Consider the following 20,486-nt stretch of genomic DNA (forward strand, 5'->3'; position numbering starts at 1 on the left):
ATCTGTTTTAAGCAGTAGTACTAACAAGCTTGAAGTGCAATCAGTCCAGTTTGTTGGATATTTATGTTAGTTGGCCATCAGCTGTTAGGGTCAAAGCCTAAAGATTCTTTATCTTCTCCCTCCCGTGATGATAGAAATCTGTATTTTTAAGATAATAATGCAGAATTACCATTTTCCTGTCTGAGACCTCAAGAGCTTCATTTTGTTTCATACTATTTATTTATTTTTCTTTAGTGACCCTTTTCCATTCAGTAAAGTTGCATTTGTCTTTGAACAGCTAATGATTTATTTGGGCCAGAAGCTATAGGGAACTGTTAGCTTTATTAAACATAGTGATAAGGATCTCTGAAATTGCTCTGGTAAGGTACTCATGTACATAGTGGGTCTTCATCTTGCTCTGTAGGAGGTTTTTAAGTTTATAATCTAATTTCTCAAGCATTCATAGTGGTCTGTTTACACACAATTTGGAGGTCTGTCAGATCTCTAAAAATACCCAATTACATTATTGCAGCTAACTTTTAATGCGGGTCATAATTAGTTACTTGTTCCAGTGGGGAATTAAAATCAGGCTGTTAGCCTGTACATTTTCATTGAAGAACAAAAAGCTGTAACTAATTATTCTGACAGTATGGGACTGCTGACTGACTCATGGTGCAGGAAGGGGACTGTTTGAAATACAATCTCTTAGGAGCAGAGCTGTGTATTGCATCCATGTTGTGAACTTAACAGGAAATGATGATGCCTTCCTGGCCTGGAATTACCGGCTAATTGTCTTTCAGGTCACAGATGCTGCACTGATACCTATGTGGTAATTTAAAACTGCACTCTGTTTTACCTAGTGTTTCTTGAAAGCTGTGATGCAATACCAAGGTAATATAAACTAACTACTGTGGGAAGAGGAGCCATTAGTGATATAGTGGGAACAATGAGAACATGGATAATTCAGCAGCTTTGATCTTTCCCAACTTAAATTTGCCTTATCAAAACCAGAACATTGCAGTGCAATCTCAAAGGCATTGTATCAGCCAATTCCAAACTACCGCAGTTATCAAATTGTACATTTGGCTTGTAATCCTATTGACAATATTGACAATAGTACTCATCATTGCTATAGAGAATAGAACAAGAGCATCAGAGTTGTGGTGAGCATTAGTCTGTGTGTCTAACTTCTCTGCTGCCATGTTCTTCTCTCATTGCCTTACTCATCCTCTTGATTTCATTTCTCCACTGCAGTCTGTAGCACTTACTTAGCAATTCATTTGTAACTTTGAAATTATTGTTGTAATAAATGTGTGAGTGGCACACACTAATCTCGATAAAATGTCAATTGCTTCAACCAAAATTCCCAGATGAGCTCTGGCTTGTTGGATAAAAAATAAGTGCATCTTTCAGTGTTAAAGGAGGAAAAAAAAAAGGGGGAGGGAGAGGGAGGTGCTTTACACACGAGCTTATTAACATTATGAGAGAGGGTTCCATAAAAAAAAAAAAAGGGGGGGGGAAAAAAGTATGACTACAGGATATATGGTCCTGGGCAGGAATATGACGTAGTAAGTGATTTTAACAGAATATTAATATTGAAAGTCTTATTTAGCTTAAGAAAGACAAGCAGAGCATAGGGTTACATCTCTGTATATCAGTTATGTAATTGTTCTGAGATCCTGTGTATAGGAAGAGAGACTTTACCCACATTCTTTGTGTGTCAACTAAAGAAGAAAAAAATGTAGAATGTATTATGGTGAAGGTACACTGACCACTGTCAGAAGGATGAGATGGATAACATTTTTCTGAACAACTGGCAGACCCATTTGCAATATGCATCTCTGTTTACCTAGGTGCATGAGGGGATACAAAGTGGTTGACATGCTTTTTATTTTAGGAGATGGAGAGTAACTAGAAGGCAAACTTTCTCCAATATGATTGCAGTCAATAGGAGGAAAAGGATTGAGCATATCCAGGCAGCAAACCAATATAAATGAGAACAAATGATAGCAAAGTAAAAAATGTTGAGTTTTATGTGTATATTTATATATGCACATATACAGGACGTGGAAACTGAGTCAAACAGCTAAGGTCAATCAGGGAAATGGACTACAAGTGAATACAAACAAAACCAGAACAGCTAAGCCAAAAAGTAAGAGGAAGCTAGCCAGTTACAGTCAAAATAGCAATGAGTCATGATAGTTAAGTGTTCAGAGAGACTAAAGAGTCAATCCACTTCTCTGTGGAATGGCAGAGCACTTGATAGACACTGCCAGGATTTCTGAAATTTACTCTGACTGTGTTTATGGAAAAGGTCAGTTGCATGGAAGATGGTTCACACAATTAATGTGATGAGAGCACAGATGACACCATTATGTGAGGAAGGTTAGAGAGCATTTAGATGTTTTGGGGTAAACTTGACTTGATAAATTTCATGCTAAGATATGCTGGGGCTGTTAGAAACCATTTTTGTGACCACAGGTGAGACAGACCTGTAGATTAGTGTTAGAATCTGTATTTGAAGATAGGGCAAGTAGACGAGGTAAGAAGTTTTAGACATTCACTTCTCAAAAATACACTGCAACAAAGGAGTCAAAGGATGTTTAAGCACCTAGACGGATAAAAGGAAGAAAACAGCAGCTGATGTAGGTGTTCAGTGTTTTCATAAACTGTGTAAATGATGGACTTCAGAGAATGTTCATTAAATTTGAAGAACGCATGAAGTTAAGAGAGACCGTCAATCCCTTGCAGACCAGGTTTAAATTTCAAAATTGATCTGGACAGGTTACAGTTGCAGTGTGGAAAATGAATCACAGCTCAGTTTGATAAATGCAGATTACTGTAGCTAGACAACAGTAATGAGGACAGGGAACAATTTGCTCGGAACAGCTATTCAGAAAAAAAAATATCTGGGTTTATTGTGGATCACAGCCTGCACTTGGAAAAAGAATGTTATGTGGTTGTGAAAAAGGTTAGTGCCATAATGAATACCTAAACTAAACTGTTATGTCACCAAGACAAATCATAACCTTTCTGCTTTGCTCTGAAGTCATTTGGCTTCAGATGGGCTCTGTCTAATTTGGGCCCCATGCTCCAGGAAAGATATAAACCCAAGTCCAGAGGCAAGTACTTAAAATGACTGGACATAAAGAAAACATGACCTCTGAAGAAAGATTGACAGAATTTAAGCTGAGTCAAAAAAAGCTGGAGGGGTAACATGAGTCTTTAAAAGGCTCCCACAAAGAGGAAATAATAATCTGTTGTGTAAATTAGTAGGGAATAGGATTACTTGCACTGGCACTGGAAGCAGTGCTGTCAAACAGAGGTAACTGAGCGTCTGTGAAGAACGTCAACACCGTAAGTGGTCCTGATCTGAGGCAGAGGTACATGACCTTAGGTAACTTGGAGATTCCTGCCAGTCGTCATCTGATTTAGAGGTGACCATGCTGTGACCCCCAGCATAGTAGCATAACTTCGGGCAATCAAGACCACTGAATCTGATTCCACATGATAGGTTGTAACTGGCTCTTGCTCGTTTTAATCGTAAACTGATTTTAAGTTTTGTTGGAGAGATATACGAAACAGAAAGAGAAGGTTGAGAGAAGAGTGGTATCAGCCTTGTCTTTGAAATAAACCTCCCACTGTCCACTTCTACATGGACTGGCAATATGTAACTTGTTTAGTTCTCTTGCTGTAATTATGCATATATATGTGTCGATGACCAATCTCTAAAATTCTTTACACTGTGATTTTGCTACCCAGATCAAACCTAATTTGGGAAGAATACATTAACATGTACATATGCAGCTTATCAAATTCATGAGTACTTTATTTTGTCTCTCTTTGCATCCATGCGAATGATTTGTATTTTGACCCTTTTGAACTTTCCTTTTGGATGAAGCTTGCCATAACTATTCCTTTAAGAAGTGCTGAGATAAATGCTTTCCTTTTTAATTAGAGCTGGATGTAGGAAGCTGTTTCTACAGTGGAGTTAAAAATTGGAAAGAGGGATGCAAGCCCTTTTAAAAAAAAAAAAAAAAAACGCAGCAGGTGAAGTTTTAGAAGCAGCTGTTTGACTTCGAGATAGAAAGGGTGTAATATGCTGTAGAAATACTGGGAGGTAAAACTTTAAGATTTCTGATTAAATCTTCTAAAACACTAGTCTTTCCCAAGTTTTCATTGGATCTTTACTTTTTTTTTTTTTTTGTGCACCTTATTTACTGCTTCATTTTTATCACAATTAGCTACATATGAATTTTCATTTAGCTAAAATTCTGAAGCTCTGGGTGCAAAGATGAGTAATTTAATTGAGTCTAGGAGCTGTAAGTATGTTCTTAAAAAGAAAGCTCATCTTACAAATATTTAAAAGTGTGATTTTATGTTATGATTAAATTTCATATAGAAAGCAATTATTAAAATGTGGCTACAATATGTATTGATTTTTTTTTCTCTAAGTTTGAAATGCCTTTCTATTATTAGGGCAGGGTACATCATTACTTCCCGACTCCCACTGTACTCATCATTTGAAATAATGTGTGTTTTTTTTGTTTGTTTGTTTGTTTTTAACTTTTTAGAGAGCACCAGATGTGAGATTTTTAATGGCATAAATTTGTGCTGTCACTTTGAGTGTCATCTTCATCTTTGTTATTAAGAGACGTGCTACAAGACACTGAGACATAAGGTTGTCATCTGTTGCTTTACTCCACCGCTCAGTAGAGCAAGCAAATGTCTGCTCTTCCTCAGTTTTGAGGGCTCATTAGTTGAAATGGTCAATACTGTATCATTACCACATTTGCATCATTACCAACAGAGAGCAGAAAGGAAATTGTCCTTTGCTTTGAAATCTAGCATGCAATAAAATGGCCAGAGCAAAGAATGCCAAGGTCTCCACTACCAGTTACGTACCTCACTGTTTGGTTTCTTAACAATTGTCAACTACTAAATTGGTATTTTTCTTGTAAGGATATCGCAACGCATAGGTTAATTGAAAGTGCCTGAGGTGCTCCTGTATGCCCACACATTACCCTCTAGTTCCTGCCTTTTATAACGTTAAGTAGAACAGCAACATTCTTTAAAAATTCCAGCAGAGAAGTTACTGTGCCTCTTACAAGTGTAACCTAGGATCTGTAGCCGTCATGAAAGCTGGCTGGCCAGCAACACAAACCGTCTTACCGCAACACTGGGAAGTTGGAGCAAGTTTGAACAGCTGCATTTTCGTTGCTGCACTGTATCATCTGCCTGTTTTGCAGAGGGTATTTTGGGGAAGTGTCATGGGCTGGGTTCACGTCCACTCCATCCTCTGCACGTTTGCTTGGGTCAGGGCTCCTGAGCAGAGCCAGGGCAAATGCAGTGAGGGCTGTTAATGATCTAGAGACCTTTCTGCTCTGAGCTGTGGAGGAGCTGGCCAGGAGAGCTAGCTTTGAATGAGCTTGAATGAGCTTGTGTGTCTAGACGGTGAAGTGCCATGCAGGAATACAGCTGTGGTCTTGGAAGCAGCATAGCTGTGCCATGAGCAGACGCTAATTAGCCTGGACACTGTACCACACTGACGTGGCGAAGCAGCTTCCCATACCTGAGCTGGCTCCTGTAGCCTTGCACAATGTTGTAATTATATGGTGTAGACTTACCTAATGTGTTTTGCAGGTGCCACAAAATGGTTATCAGTCTGGTAATGATTTTGGCTACTTGTGACCTGGGGTAGATTTGACCTGATATCTGTGAGCTGGCAAGTTCTACATCCTATTTCCAGCATTCTTAGATGTACAGTGTAGTAGTTATTATGAATCACTTTGATTGCTAAGACAGTGTCTGAGCCTTTTATTACAAGTGACAAACCTTCTGAGACTTGTGGGATTTAATGTTCCTGACCGTCTGTCTCAGGGTAGCTGTGTCTTCTGCATTTGTAATAACTGGCAGATCTCCTTATTAAATTCAATAAGAGAAAAAGCATATTTCCATTGAAATGAATACCTCAGGAATGAATTTCTGTTTTAGTGGGAAACACTCCAATCTGCCTGTGTTTTTATTTTATTCAGCATATGAGTCCTTCCATATATTTTACTATATTTGTTTTTGCACTTATTTGCAGTGCTGTTTAACAGAGCCATATATAGACATGAGTGCTTTTCTGTTTCTAAGCCTCTGCTAGTCAGTGTGTGCTTGTCCATGAACGTGCACATACAAACTGAGCCCTCTAATGTGCAATAAAATCCTGATTGACTATTCTATTTAAGCACTTTTTTATTTTCTTTGCGATGTAATACAGTTTATTCATCCAACAAATCGTCGATACCCAATTCATTGGCACCACAGTCCAATCTTAAGATGTCACCCAGTCATATTAAAAAAAATTACTCACTTTCCCAGCTTTTCTTTTTCCCTTAAAGGCTAGACTTCTAGAAATGTTGGTTTCTTTATTGGCCTTACTTCATTTAGAAGAGTTTCTTTACTGGCAAAAACGTCAGTATGGGAAATCAGGGATGCTATGAGTCCTTATATTGCTGCCTGTCAGACACATCTATCTGTCATTGCGTGTTAAGTGTCTACAACAGCCTCATCAGTTATGGGACAATCCTTACCTTGCCACTTGAAAGCTATGTGCTATTCTAAACATTAGAATGAATAATTTAATAACCATATGGTAAATACATAGTTAATTCATTACTAAGTATATCAACATGATGTTTTCAGATACCAACAGAAAGGGATAGTAGCAGTGATCCGATATGCTAAAAAGATTTGAACATTCTCTACAGAAGTGGCCCGCTCCCACCCTCATCCACTACCACTGCACCTCCCACCCCAAAATAATGAAGAGCAGTGTTTCTGCCAGTAGTTTCACCACCACCCAGAAGTTTCCTTTCTGGTCTTCAGTATCTGTGTTTTGCTGGTTGACAAGTTAGCCTGGCAAAATGGATTGTCACCTGTGTACACAAAAGTAGGCATGTATGTATTTAGCGAACTCTGCTTATCGTTTATAGCAAACAAATACTGGGAAGCTGGCCCGGTCTTGGAATGGAATCTGCTAAGGGAAAAATGGTAACTGGTTGGTGTAAAAGATGAGGGTGGCACAAGGTTGTGTTGAAGACAGGGAAGGACTCTTGAAAAGGGTTTTGTACAGAAGGCATATACTCCTTTGGTTGCCAGCACATGTCCATAACAGTTCAATTCCAGCTATGTTTCTGGATACCTTGTTGTGATTATAAAGATGGGATTTGCCTGACAAAATGAGCTGCATTTGAGCTGACTGCCAAAACTTTCACGTTTAATGGAGGGAAAAAGGCATTTCCATCAATCAAGTCTTTATGACCTGCTCTGTGACATACTTCATCTTGCTATTGGAGATAACATGGAAATGTGCCTGATTCTCTCCATTTGACTTATGATGTCAACGTCTCAAGAAGTGGCATGGATCTGGATATCTATATGATACACATCTACAGGTAGGAATGATTAATTCCTCCTCAAGTCACTGATCAGTGGTGTGTCTAAACAACATGTCATCTCCTAATAACTGGAAGATCCTCGGGTCCCTCTTCTCAGATCATAATCTGGCTTCAGTTATTCACTCCCCTGATCTCTCAGCTGTACTGTAGTGCTGCAGTTAGTCTTGGAAACAAAATGTCCTGCATTCAAGAAACATTCAGTTTCAATGATTACTGTAAATCTCCTCCACAACATGCAGTGCCATAAAGGTGTGAGTCCTTTTTAATCCTCTTTATACTGGTTTTCAATAGAGTGTTGAATCATCGCTTTGCTCTTAATATACAAGATGATAATTGATTTGGGCTTGGAGTACCTAAAACAACCTGATCTGGAAGCTACTGTTGGCCTGTTGAATCTACAAGAAAGATACTGTGGATCTGTGCTGAAAGCAAATTCCTCTTGGCAGTTAGACTGGCAGTATAATAAATTTCTGGATGACCATGTCAATGATCATCTCTCTGCTTTGCTTGAAGTGGGAAGTATACAGCATTGGGATATATGTTGGAATACATGTGATATATTTGAAAGAAAAAAAAAAGTCTGTAACAAGCGGATGTGCACCACTGTGGTGTCATGTATTGCATTTAAAAGCTACAGTTGCTTTGCAAAATGTATATATATATGTGTATATATATATAATCGAAATATAGATTATAGATATATAATAGATATATCTATATTTCATATAGATATATATGAAATATAGATTTCAATGAATAGTGCCAGGAGATCTGTTTATTTTGTTCAATATGGAGAATGAAATTATTTATCAGGTCCTATCGGTACATCGTGTATATGAGGGCACTGTTTTATGCAGAAGACTCAGGGATGCGGGGAAAAGATCTGACAAGTGGAATTTCAGTTTAAGGATAGAGCACAAAGGAAATTCGCACCAATCCAACCTGGTCTGGGGGATATGGTAAGCTTGGGAGTTACCATGTTGACATTACTATTTTAAGTAGATTATCAGTTCATTCTTTTAAGATTATCAGGCATTTTGCTATATAAGGTGAAGAACATTGAGAGTTTTGTGGAGAAAGTCTAGGAAATACTCATATTCTGGCTTTTAACTCTGGGAATGTTGTTACTGTTCATTTTAAAAATGTCATTAAAATGTCATGTTAAAATTAATTTAAAAAGAGCTCTTCAAGTGTTACAGTAAAAAAAACAAACCAAAACAAAACAAAAAAAAACTGAACCACCCAATCCTAGAGATCTGTGGGCTCGGTCAGTTGTTTGCAGGTGCCCACAATTTTCTACCCTCTGTGGAAGAAATCCAGCCAACCATCAGGCTGTGCCTGACTAAAAGTTAAATTGATTGATCCTACCCCATGTGAATTCCACCATTTTGAGGAGCTGCTTTACATGACAGTCACACAGCTTAGTGATAACTACCAGGTGCCTCTCTATACTAGCCAGTTCAGAAGACCAAAGACTGAGCAGGTAGCAAAGGTGTTTAGTTTTTTGCGGTTGGAACAGAGTCTGATGCTTACTTACTCACCATTTAGCATATCAGTTTAAAAAGTTACCACTGCTCAGCTGTTTCTTATTTCTCTCTCAATTGAGACCCTAAGTGTCAGGGAATTTCCATTGGATTTTAGAACAGAGTAAAACAGATTAAGCCACCTTTTTAACATGGATCTGACATTACACTAAAAAGAAACTACATTACTCTTTCCTTTGCCTAGAGGCACAAGCAAAGTGGCTTGTATCTGCCTGCAAAATATCATTTGAATGTCCTATACTTCAGTCTTCTATCTGGTGATTGGCCAATGATTTTATGAGTTGTTAAATGGTCTATCTCACTAGGGTTTGGAAAGTAGTCCATACCAAGACAGCCACTGATGTGACTACAAGTGACTACTTGGCTTGGACTTTTGCTGTTGTTTTTTTTTGTTTGTTTGTTTTTGTTTTGTTTTTAATATTTTTGTTGGTAGGTTAGATTTGAAGCATGTATTGCTCATAATTGATTTCAAGTAATATGGAAGCAATAGGAAAAAGAAAAAATATCTGGTTTAGGTAGACCTGGAGTATAATTCCTCAGTGGAAAATGCCTAGTGTCACTTGAAATACACAAAACTTTGCCTGGATTGCATCTGTATGGAAATGGTAGGCCATTCTTGTGCTCCAAGAGTCTCTGTGTGAATAGTATGCAGAAAAAGACAGGAACAACAGGCTGTAGCTCAAGTCTTTGCTGTGAAGAAAGCACAGCACTTCTCTTCTGATATGGTAACCTTTTTCCTGTGTCAGAGGTATTTTCTCGATATGTATCAAAATTAAAAGGAAAGACCTCTTCAAACTTTTAAGTGTTTTTTTTTTTTTTTTCTTTTTTTTCTGTTTTTAACTGCCTTCCTAAGTGATTAGTTAGAGAACCTCAAAATATATTTGGCATTCTGGAAGGAAAGACTCAGACAATAAAGACAGTGTTACACTGTACCTGATACCTAAGAGAGGCATTCTTTGGAAGGATGTTGAAGCCTTGCATGCACGTTCTCTACATAGTACAAAAAGATGCTTGCCTTAGTGCAGCTAAAGCGGTATGGCTCTGTTTAGGAAGATACAGCTGGGAGCATAAACACATTGCAGTTTGCTCTGCAAGCTGGGCCTTCTCTGGAAGGGAGGAAGGTAGATGGAGCTCTGATGCCAGTAGATTGAACACTTGCTTTCTTCCTCGACTATAATTGCATTTACTTTCCAAATTTAAGTGTTTCATCTTGATTCATGCAATGACAAGTTCAAAACTGTGACTGAGTGCAGAGTTGGGGGCTGTATGCTGGAAACCAAATATTCTGTTTGATGAATAGTTGCTGTGGCTTTCTTGTTTTGTTACATATTGGAGGTAGGAGGGAAAGAGGTTTATTTCATGGTACTGGTTGTCTTTTGTTTTGTAGCAATAAGAAACACTTCAATTTAAAAGGATAGATTTTCATAGGACTGTGGCATTAGTCCAGTATCTGTTGAACAGTTGTCAGCCTTATGGCTACATGTTCTTCTTATGGAAAGTTTTTGTTATTGCATAGGTGACATTGTAACATCTAATCCTGACACGTTTTTTTTGGTCTTTCTTTTTAAGAAAACGTATTCTGTGACAGTTGTCATAAATACGGTATCAGTCACTTCTGGTGCACTCAAAGTGCTCTGGTATTAGCAGTAGGCAGAATACTGTTACTCATGGTACATTAATGAGGACAAAAGTAGCAACTTACCCTTTTCAGCAGTCCATTAGCACTCTTGACTGATTAGCTCAGAAGGCACCAATAGTTCCAGGCAAATGAGTCAGCAGTGAGTTAGGCCAGACCCTGAGTCAGCATCGCACCACCCAGCTGTGGAGGCTCACCAGGAACCCACTGCCCTTGCAAGAGCATAGCTGGCCAGCTGATGGAAGTGATCCTTCCCTCCAGGGCTCCTAAGGCTGCCATGATGTGCTGTTCGTGCAAGAAATGTCCGTGAGCAGGATTAGGTCAGTGGAGGGGCCACAAAGGCTGCGAGAAGAGGCTGAAGAATTTGGCTGAGATTTTCTTGCTCTCTTCAGGCTTCCTAAAATGGGATTATAGGGAAGGTGGAGCCAGGTTTATCTCAAAGATATATATGACAAGGTTCCAGAGACAACCATTAGAGCAAGAGAAAATCAGATGGATAGAATTTTTCACGTTAATCATAGTTAAAACACTGGAACACCTGTGGCACATCTACCCTGGAGATGGAAAGCTCACCTGGACCAAAAGCCTGAGCTAACTTAACATTGGTAGTGATCTGTGCTTTGATCAGGCACTTGGACTAGAAGACCTCCAGAGGTCCATTTCAAGCTAAATTATTTGTTATTTAATAAAATACATATTTAAGTGGGTTCTCAGCATTTAATAAACTCCTACTTAATCCAAACTGAAATTCACCCATAATCTTTTAATTGTGATGTTTTCTTAAAAAACAAACAAACAAAAAAAACACTTTAAGATTTCTAAGCTTGATGGATTCAGCCTTAGATTGAGAGAGCAAATTTTTTCTTTACGTTGATAGGAGCTAAAAATTGTATTCGCAAGAAGCGAGATTCCAGAATGCTGAGTGGTTGGTGCAAGTTGGTGCTTTAAGCTTCAGTCTGTGACCAAATGCTGCAATGTTTGCTCCTTTAGGCGTGCATGTGTTCATATTGAAATGTGGCAGTGATGCACAAGCTTCTCTTCTGGCCTTTGTCATTATGCATGTTAACCCCAAATTTGTAGCTAGTACTGTGGGCCTTTGTGGCTGCACGTGTTCTGCATTGTAGTGAGCTGCTCTCTGGAAGTCCAATGCAGCAAGGAAATAGCTCTGTTTATCTCCATGTTTGTTGTCTTCACGCAGTAATACAACTGACAAAATATATTAGACAAATGTATTGATTTTAGTAGGCTCTGTGGTACTAGGAAGACTTGCTCCTTTTTTTTTTTTTTTTTTTTTAATACTTCCTTGTGTCTCGGGTGCCATTGAGAAGTACTCCCAGGCTCTTATCTCATGGATGCCTCATGTTCCTTCTAGAAAAAGTGGAAAAAAAAAAAAAAAGACAATAACAACAACAAAACGGTACTGTTGTTGTTGCTACTTGTTTCTCTAGCAGGTAAGATTAAAAATTACTGCTTGAGTAGTGCAGAAATTTGCTTGCTTGCAAGAAAGACAACATTGTCATGGGTTTGTTCTCTTTTAGAAGACTGTGAGTCTTACCGCTCCCAAGTTTCCCCTTTCACTTTTTGCTCAGGGACTTCATTCTTTTACCCTTGACATTTCTTGAAGTGAATATTGAGTTTTTGTTTTTCCTGTCGTTAGGCTGGCCTACCTCAAGGAAATGTTCAGACCCTTCCAGGGAGAGGATCAAAGAGGTCAATTATAAATGAAAGGTAGGGGAAGGAGGAATATTTTCCTGTCTTGCTTCATCATTTTCACTGATGGAGTCTGCAGAAGCAGAACAGTCTTGTCCTTGTAATATTTGGGGATGGCTCTGTGTTTTCTGAGCTCATTATGGAAAAGAGCCAGCTAGAGAGCTGGAGAAGTTAACAGGCTACCCACATGTTTAGAATGGGCTGGGAAACTGCTTCAGGTTCCTACTTCCCAATCCCTGTGCACAAAAAGGAGGGAATGGAGGAGGTTTCTCCTGTTCTTTTGTGGGGGGAGGAGAAGGGGAAGAAAAATTTGAAAATGAGAGAGAGATGAGAAGAATCTCTCTTTTTCCCTCCTCCTCAGGGTGCTGGTGCTAGATAGAGCATTTGAATAAGAAAATGCCATGTTTGGGTTTTCAAATGTTTGAATTTCAACTGTGCTGTTGGCCTCAGAAACTTGTAAGGAAGTCCAAAAGAAACAGTCTTCCTCTCCAAAGAGCTTTAGCTTGCATCATGTAGGCTCCTTTGCTTGTAGAGTCATATTTAGTGATGTAATGAATAAAAATGTGGAAGTGGTGTTTTTCAAATTTCGCTCTCAACCAGCTCCAGACTTGGACAAAAGAAATGAAGGACTGTTTATAGTCTGTATGTGTCACTGTATAGATGAAAGCCAAAAACATTCAGCCTTATCTTGTTTTGTTTCGTAAACTCTTGATAGATTACACCCCCCTCCCCCCCGTCGAAACCAGAGAGAGGGAAGAAAAATGTTGATTTTGGAAAGTATGATCTCTCCTGACAAGAGAGGTACTGATGTATGGTTGGCTGCTTTGAATTCTTTTTGGTTGTTGTTGTTGTTGTTGTTGTTGTTTTATCCCAACATCACAAGGCAATTCATTGGGAAAATGACTACAGTGGCAGCAGTACATACCTACCTACTACAGCTTCCCCTTTGGGTCTTGAAGCAGGAAAATAAAATGTTCTGCATCTTCAGCTTGAAAAAGTTTTCCTGATCTTAAGAGTTTGTGTTTCTCCAGAGAATTTATAATCATCAGGAGTCAAGACCTTTTGTATCTTTTACACAGTCTTGTCAAGGAAATAATTCTGGGTGGCCTCTGCTGAGAAAGTTAGCAGATGTTTTGCATTATAGAATTTACTTATGTTAAAATGTGCGAGCTGACCTTGGCTAGCCAGATGTGATTTGTGTGACATCACCATGCCCATGGCAGTAATCAAAAGATACTGCTTAATTTATTTGTACTACTTCAAGCTGTCCAAAGCAGAGTGAAGCTTTAAATAATGAGCTTTAAGTAATGCTGTAGAAAAACATGATATATTCATTCCCTGTCCCAATTCTTTGCTTCTTGCTAGAATTTTGTCCTGGCTGTGTAGGTGTGGACAAGAGGAGGAAGAGGCAGGAGAGATTTCTGCCGTCTCTTCACTGCATTTCCTCTCCTTTCAAGAAGAGGCACTCTCGATTCAGTCATGAGAGGGGGAGTGGGAGGCAATGGCAAGGTTGGCTTGGCCAACCATTCCTCAGCTTCTTGGCTCAAAAGCACACCTTCCTCCCTCTCATCACATTTGCTTTTCTGTATTCCCCTGTGAGGAGCTGCAGTGCTAGATGAGGCTAGTGGTCTTGCTCTTCACAGTTGTCAGCTGATTGGGGGTTGTGTAAGAGAGCCACCAAGGGAGGACCTGGAATCAGGCAGGTACTGCCTGTTCCCCACATTCCTTGCATGGAGCTCTCTGTCCTTTGCCCAGCTCTTGCATTTCTACCTCCTTCCTTTGGGAGAAAGGTGGAACAGATAAGGAATTCGAACATGGGAAACCTTATGCATAGAAACAGAGAAAGCAATGATGTTTTGGCCTTTATAAATCTCCCTTAATCTGATATTTCTGATTATATAGTGACGATACAGGTGATTGTTTTTGTAATAACCATGTTACCTTTTTAATCCCCCTGCCCTCCCTCCAAATTATTACTTTCATCATGGCACTTGTTGCTCTCATATACTTTTTCTGATTTAAAACCCAATCTATTTGTTGATATTACTTGATGTTTTGTCCACCTTAGAGCTTTTGAGGCCTGAATGCTGTGGCTGTAGCACCCCCTGCTTCAGATGCAGCAGAGCTGTTGCCCCCATGTCAAGGAGGCAGATGTGTACCAAGCAGATCAGAAGGGATGCCATCATGCTGTCACTGGAAGTTGTGGGATAGTGCCAGCACCACTGGGCTAGCTGGGTCTCTTGCTGAGAAAGAGATATGGTCTGGAGTATTGATGTTTCCATATTTACAGTCTTGTGAGAGTCAGCAAAATTATTTGGCATTTAATTTAAATATTTTGTTTTGAAGAGAGAAGGGTAAGGGACTTATTATTATTATTATTATTTAGAAAAAACTTAGATTTTGGATAGAATTCAATTTTCAGACATAGGTAATTCTTGGCACTAGAACATATGTAACCAAAGATTTATATGCTTTTGAAAGGCCTTTTTTTTTTTTTTTTTTTTGAGACATGCTTATAATAAGTATCTATTTTATGCTATATATGCAGAGGTGTATACAATTAGTCTTTGAAAGTGTGTGCAAAGTGAAAACTGGTTTGAATTCAAATCCTGTAGCTTCTGAGTGTCAGAAAAAATGAGAGTCTTATGAGGGATATGAAAATGTATTTTTTTAATAAAGCAGGTTTCTTCATATTGACCAGGTAGAACTATTATACGGGTGTTGTAGGAAGGTGTTATGCTTCAATATGAAGAGCCTCTTTGTAATTAGTTATTTTCATATTTTGTGTATTTTCTTCTTGAAACTTGGAATACGTACAAGCCTCACAGTCTTTTTTGCAGTAAAAAATAAAAATTATCTTAATTCTGTGAATGGGAGGGTGGGAGGGGGGAGAAGTCACTTATTAGAAGGCTTAAAATCAAACTGAATTTTAAAACTTTCTTGTTTTTGCAGTCTGTATGAACTCAGCTAACTGATGCTGTACCAGCTGAACACAAAAATGTTCATTCCCTCTCTGTTTCCCTTGACCTGAGCACAAACATCACCATCCTTGATTAAATTAGAGCTCTGATAAAGAGGTAGCCTAAAATGCAGCTGCCCATTCACCCATAGCCAGGCTTCATTATAACATTTTTTTCTCACTTTGTTTTCCTTTGTTCTAAAGAACTAAATTATACAGAAGTACCAATAACTGAATAACAGTACATGTCAGAAAAACCTCTGGGAGAGCACTCTTGAAAGCTCAAGTTTACAAATTATTAGGTTAAAAGCAGGGTCCCAGGAAAACAGATTGTTAGCAATGCAATATTGGTCTTCTGTGAAGAAATACAGTTAGAAGCTATGAGAGGTGTTTAACTTTTTTCTTTCCTTCTTAAAGAGAGCATATGGTTACACAAGCCTATGATTGAAGGGTTGGTTTCTTCTTTCAGTTAGAGACTAATGTTTCTACTGAATCAGGTAAATAGAAGTCATCTTGTCTAACTGAAGAAAGAAAGAAAGAAAGAAAGAAAGAAAGAAAGAAAGAAAGAAAGAAAGAAAAAAAATCTGAGCTTAAAGTGATTTTTGATTATATTTTAATGAGACACTATTTCTGAGCCCATTCACACTGGATGATTTCACTTGCTGCTGCTTTTAAATATTCATGAAACTTGAAGCAAAAACAAAGACAGGTCTCACTTTTCTGACTGTATACCTCATAAAACTCCACTGGAAAAAACAAAAACAAACAAACAAAAAAACCCAACATTATAAAAGGGTTTATTGAGCTTGCAGAAATGAGGAGCAGACTAGAATTATGGTAGCCTGCATGAGCTTAACTAGCCTGCGTTACATTTCCCTCCACCACCCACTTCTTGTTCAACCTGTGTCCTAAGCCTTTAAAATATATGCGTCTCCTACACATGCCTGTATATTTCTTTTCCTATATCTTCCTCAATCCAGTCATTGCACAGAATAAACCTGTGTTGGGTATAAATCTGTGTTCTACTGAGGGAAGCAGTATTTTCTTGGACCACATTTTTGAGGCTGTCAGAATGTGTTTAGAGAATGAGTCAGGAGATTGCAGAAGGAAAAAAAATCAGGGTTAAGATAGGCAAATGATGCCCTAGAGTGCTGACTTTTTGTGCAGTGCTAGGTAATTTGTTTAAAATCCAGATTTTTATAAGCAAGTTCCTGTTTTTTATGACTGCCTGACCCCTTATCTTATTTACTGAATGCTTTCAGAGATCACTGGGAAGTGTTTTCAGTGTGGAAAGTGTTATATAATATTGAAAATTCTCAGAAACAGGCCTCAGTTTTCTCATACTGTACCTTTCAAATTAGTAGGAGTATTTGACCTGACACTCTTTGTCTCAGCCCTCTTCCTTAAGGAAGTCTTATTCAAATAAATATTTCCAGAGCTTTCAGATACTGTGATTGTGAATGTTAATAGAAAAAATAACAGAACAGATAGGAAAATTTCCATAGCTTGGAGTTAAGACATCTTAACACTATACATACTGAAGAAAATGCAGCTGCTCATTCAAAAGCATTTTTAGGTAGCAGCCATTCTGTGTGCTGAATGAAAAAAGGACTCTGTAGTGAAATACTTTTTTCACTTCATTAAGCTGTATGCTGTGCAATAGAAGCAAGCATGAAGTAAAATTGGACTTTTAGATTAAAAATGTGGATTTTCCCTGTGGGGAAATCCCTGTGGATTTTCCTTTGTTTTCAGCATTTATTTTTATTTTTATTTTTCATTCGTAAGATTTTCATGTTTTAGGTGAGCCAGTAATTCAGAAGGACTGGATTTCCATACTGCCTTCTGGTGTATGGTCTTGCTCAAGTTGGAAAAGGGTTTTCATTCTATCAGGTGGATGCTTCAGCATGCTTCTCCAGGTCTCACTGCTCTTGACACATCTTACCAGTGTTTTTCCTGGCTCAGATTTCTAACCTTGGTTCTTGGTCCTTGGCCTGCTCTCAGTGTTATAGAGCTCACCAGTAGCACATTTTATTGAAGACCCCAGTCCACACATCCTTACTCCATTCTCTTGTCTCCCACTGCACCATGCTGGCTCCATTTCTTTTTTGCTCCACTGGTTTCCACCACAGTCAGGCTAAATGCAGCTCTTTGCTGAGTACCACTGTGGATCTCAAACTCGCACATTCCCCAAATACTTGATATTGCACGCTTCTTCCCAGGATCGCTCCCTCCCCCCTCCTGTTCCTCATATCCTCATCACTTTGCAGCTGCTCGCAGTGGGTGTAGCATGACTAGAGTTGAGATGCTGAGGCTTTTATCCAGGCAGTGACTTTCAGCTTTCGCAGCAGATGATGGGACTTTTTGCTATGCATTTCCTTATTTTATGAGGGAGATAAAGCTTTTTATTCACCTTCTCAAAAGTATTTAAAAATCCAAAAAGGAGCATTTCAGCAATCTCTAAGCACTGAGTACCACTGCTAATGAATTAAAGGAAATAAAACCAAAGTGGAATGGGTGATGGTAGGATGTAGCAAATGCTCAGGTAATTTTCCACAAAAGTACAGGGAAGCTTTCAAGCCATTTTAGTGCTGAACATTACTGCAAAAATCTCACAGTGCTTTTCTTCGAAGCATTGGCCCCAAAGAATAAACATCAGGGGCTTCAGGGAAGTCAATTCAGCCTCTACGTGATGTCTCCCAACATTTGTTCTCTTCACTGGAAAATTCAGTACTGCGCGTTCTGAGCTGCCCAAACCTGTGCATGCTGCCATCTGCGCCTGCTGCCATATGCTTCCCTCAGCTTGCTGCAGCCAGGAACTGTAAGTGCCCTTTCTGATGGGTTAGACGTAGCAAGAGGAAGATTTTCTATCCTAACACCAAGGTAAATTTTTTTGGAGGAGCAGCAGGGGCAGGTGGAGGTTTGCCGGTTTTAACAGCCTTCTCTACATGTTTGCTACTTGTAGCATTTCAGGATAGTCTTCCTGCAACTTGGCTGCCTTGGATACTACATGAAAAAGACCTTGTAGCAAAGACAGCAGGTGCTGCATATGCAAGGAGATTTTTTTTTTTTCCTCCTTACAGGTGTATCGTTCATTTTAAATTGAACAGCTCTTCCTTTCTGCAGCATAGCGGCAATAGTCTTTGACACCTGACTATATCCTTGCTCAACAGCACAGCAGCACTTCTTCAGAAGAGTTGGTTCCCCCCTCCTCCCCCCTACCCTGTGCCTCTGAGTAGGAGTTGAGAGCTGCAGGAGGTCACGCCCCAGGTTTCCCCAGGTCTTTATTTTTAGCTTCATAAATAATGTATAAACAAACTTCAGGGATGTATGCAGCTAGTCAACTGTGTGCGTCTGCGGTTTCTCAGGGTTATCATTAACTCTGTGAAGGTGTGTGTGTATACATATGTGTATATAGATATATAAATATATTATGCATATGTATAATTAAAACTCCTTGAACGATCCCTTCAAAAACATCACTAGGCAATTTTTACTGTAAGAGTTAAACATTTGAAGAGTAGAGTCCCATGCATGGTTCCCATGGGCCTATTTTTAGTTTCTCTTATGGGAAGAATGGCAAAAAATAGACCAGGACCGTGACTTTGGATTTAGTGTGCATAATGTTTATAGGTTAGCTGACAAGAATGTGTGCATGTGTATGTACCACAGGACTTTAGTACTACGTTTCCTGTACATTCATTAACAGAACTCCAGGCAGAGCTGCTGTAGTTTGAGTGCTCATAATAATAATTTTAACATGCTGCTATAAAATACGTCACAACTCTGAAGTGATATTTTCAGCCTTGATTAGGGATTAGTGACCTGAAATATCCTTATTTCTCCAGTGAGGCTTTCTTGAGTTCAGCAGTGTATTTCTGGATTTTCCCAGAGTGCTTTGCTCCTCCACTGCTCTCCCCTCCTACAGAAGATAGAGGTGGGGAGGGGATGCACACCATTTTGTTGTACTTGTGCAGGCGGTGCATTTTTAGCCTACACGTACTGTGCTATGCTGCTGATGCTGCACCTTTTAGACTTGGATAATTTTAAATAAAGAAAATGATTTAAGTCTCTTTCATTCTCTTTCATTTCTTTGGTTATTGTCTTTACCTTCTGCTATCCATGCTGGTTTTCTAAATTTTGTTTGTTCTGACAGGTCTTGCTCAGTCTGAAACGCTGTCATTATTTCAGAAGTGTCAATTACAGTCCTGTGACTGCATGACTCTAAGTGTTCATACGGTATATTATGATGCTCATTTCCAAATCATGGTTGGCAGGGATCATGTAAAAGACAAGGGCATAGACACTTGCTGTCTCTTGTTTGGAAAAGGTGCACATTTAAACATTGAGAATTTTAACAAACTAACTCCTGCTGTTATTAACCTTTCCATTAAAATAAACACCTTGTATTTTCCAAGTCTCTTTCAATAGCAGTTGCTTCCCTACTAAATAAAACATCTTGCTAGCGTGGGGGGGGGGGCGGAAATGGTGGTCATCTGAGCATGGTTCCCCTTCCTGTGGACTTCACACTTATACACAGCTTGAAAACTTTAAAAAGATGGGCTAGTAATGAATTAAAAAATATTTTATCCCCCTGAGTCAGAAAAGAAAAGCAAAAGACCCAACTTAACAAAGTAGAGCAAGAGCTGAAACTATTTCAAGAATGCCCCCTGTCCTTTCAGTTTTACACCTACAGAATACCTGCACTTAAAAATAGAAATCCTTGAAGTGTTATTCATCAGGAAATGAGCAATTAAAAGATCCAGCTCTTTGTTGTTCATCACTTGTTGGGAGATCACATAGGAACTTCACTGCCTACAGTGCATAAATTCATTGGATGGGTCTAAATCCAGTGTGCAGGAGTTGATTGTTCAAAGTTCATTTCAATGGCTATCAAAGGAGCAAAGTATTCCAGCAGCTCAAAGAGCAAATTTCTGCCTTACCCTCCTTTTTCTGCCCATCTCTGTCATTTTCTGTTTATGGGAGAGGGATGGCAGAGGAAAGGCAAATATTCCCCTGCCTCCAAGACTTCAGTTGGGTGGAGGAGACATGCTCATTGCTGTGGTGACAACTCCAGATTTGGTCCTGTACCTTCTAAGATTTCACTATGGTGAGTGCTCCTCTCTCCTGTGTTTCCAGCACCACAAAAACACACAGATTTGGGTAGCCGTTTCTCCTACACGTAGTGGATGCAGATTCAAAAACAAAACAAAAAC

The 20,486-nt window shown here is 39.1% G+C and overlaps 1 protein-coding gene across 2 annotated transcripts in view; it reads left to right on the forward strand.

The window, feature by feature from the left end:
- The window catches only part of PDE3A (phosphodiesterase 3A), a 266,042-nt gene that overhangs the window by 122,178 nt on the left and 123,378 nt on the right, over positions 1-20,486 (forward strand). The gene's annotated exons all lie outside the window — the stretch shown is intronic.

This window comes from Anser brachyrhynchus (genome assembly GCF_964034855.1).
Source record: "Anser brachyrhynchus genome assembly, chromosome: 1".
NCBI lineage: Eukaryota > Metazoa > Chordata > Aves > Anseriformes > Anatidae > Anser > Anser brachyrhynchus.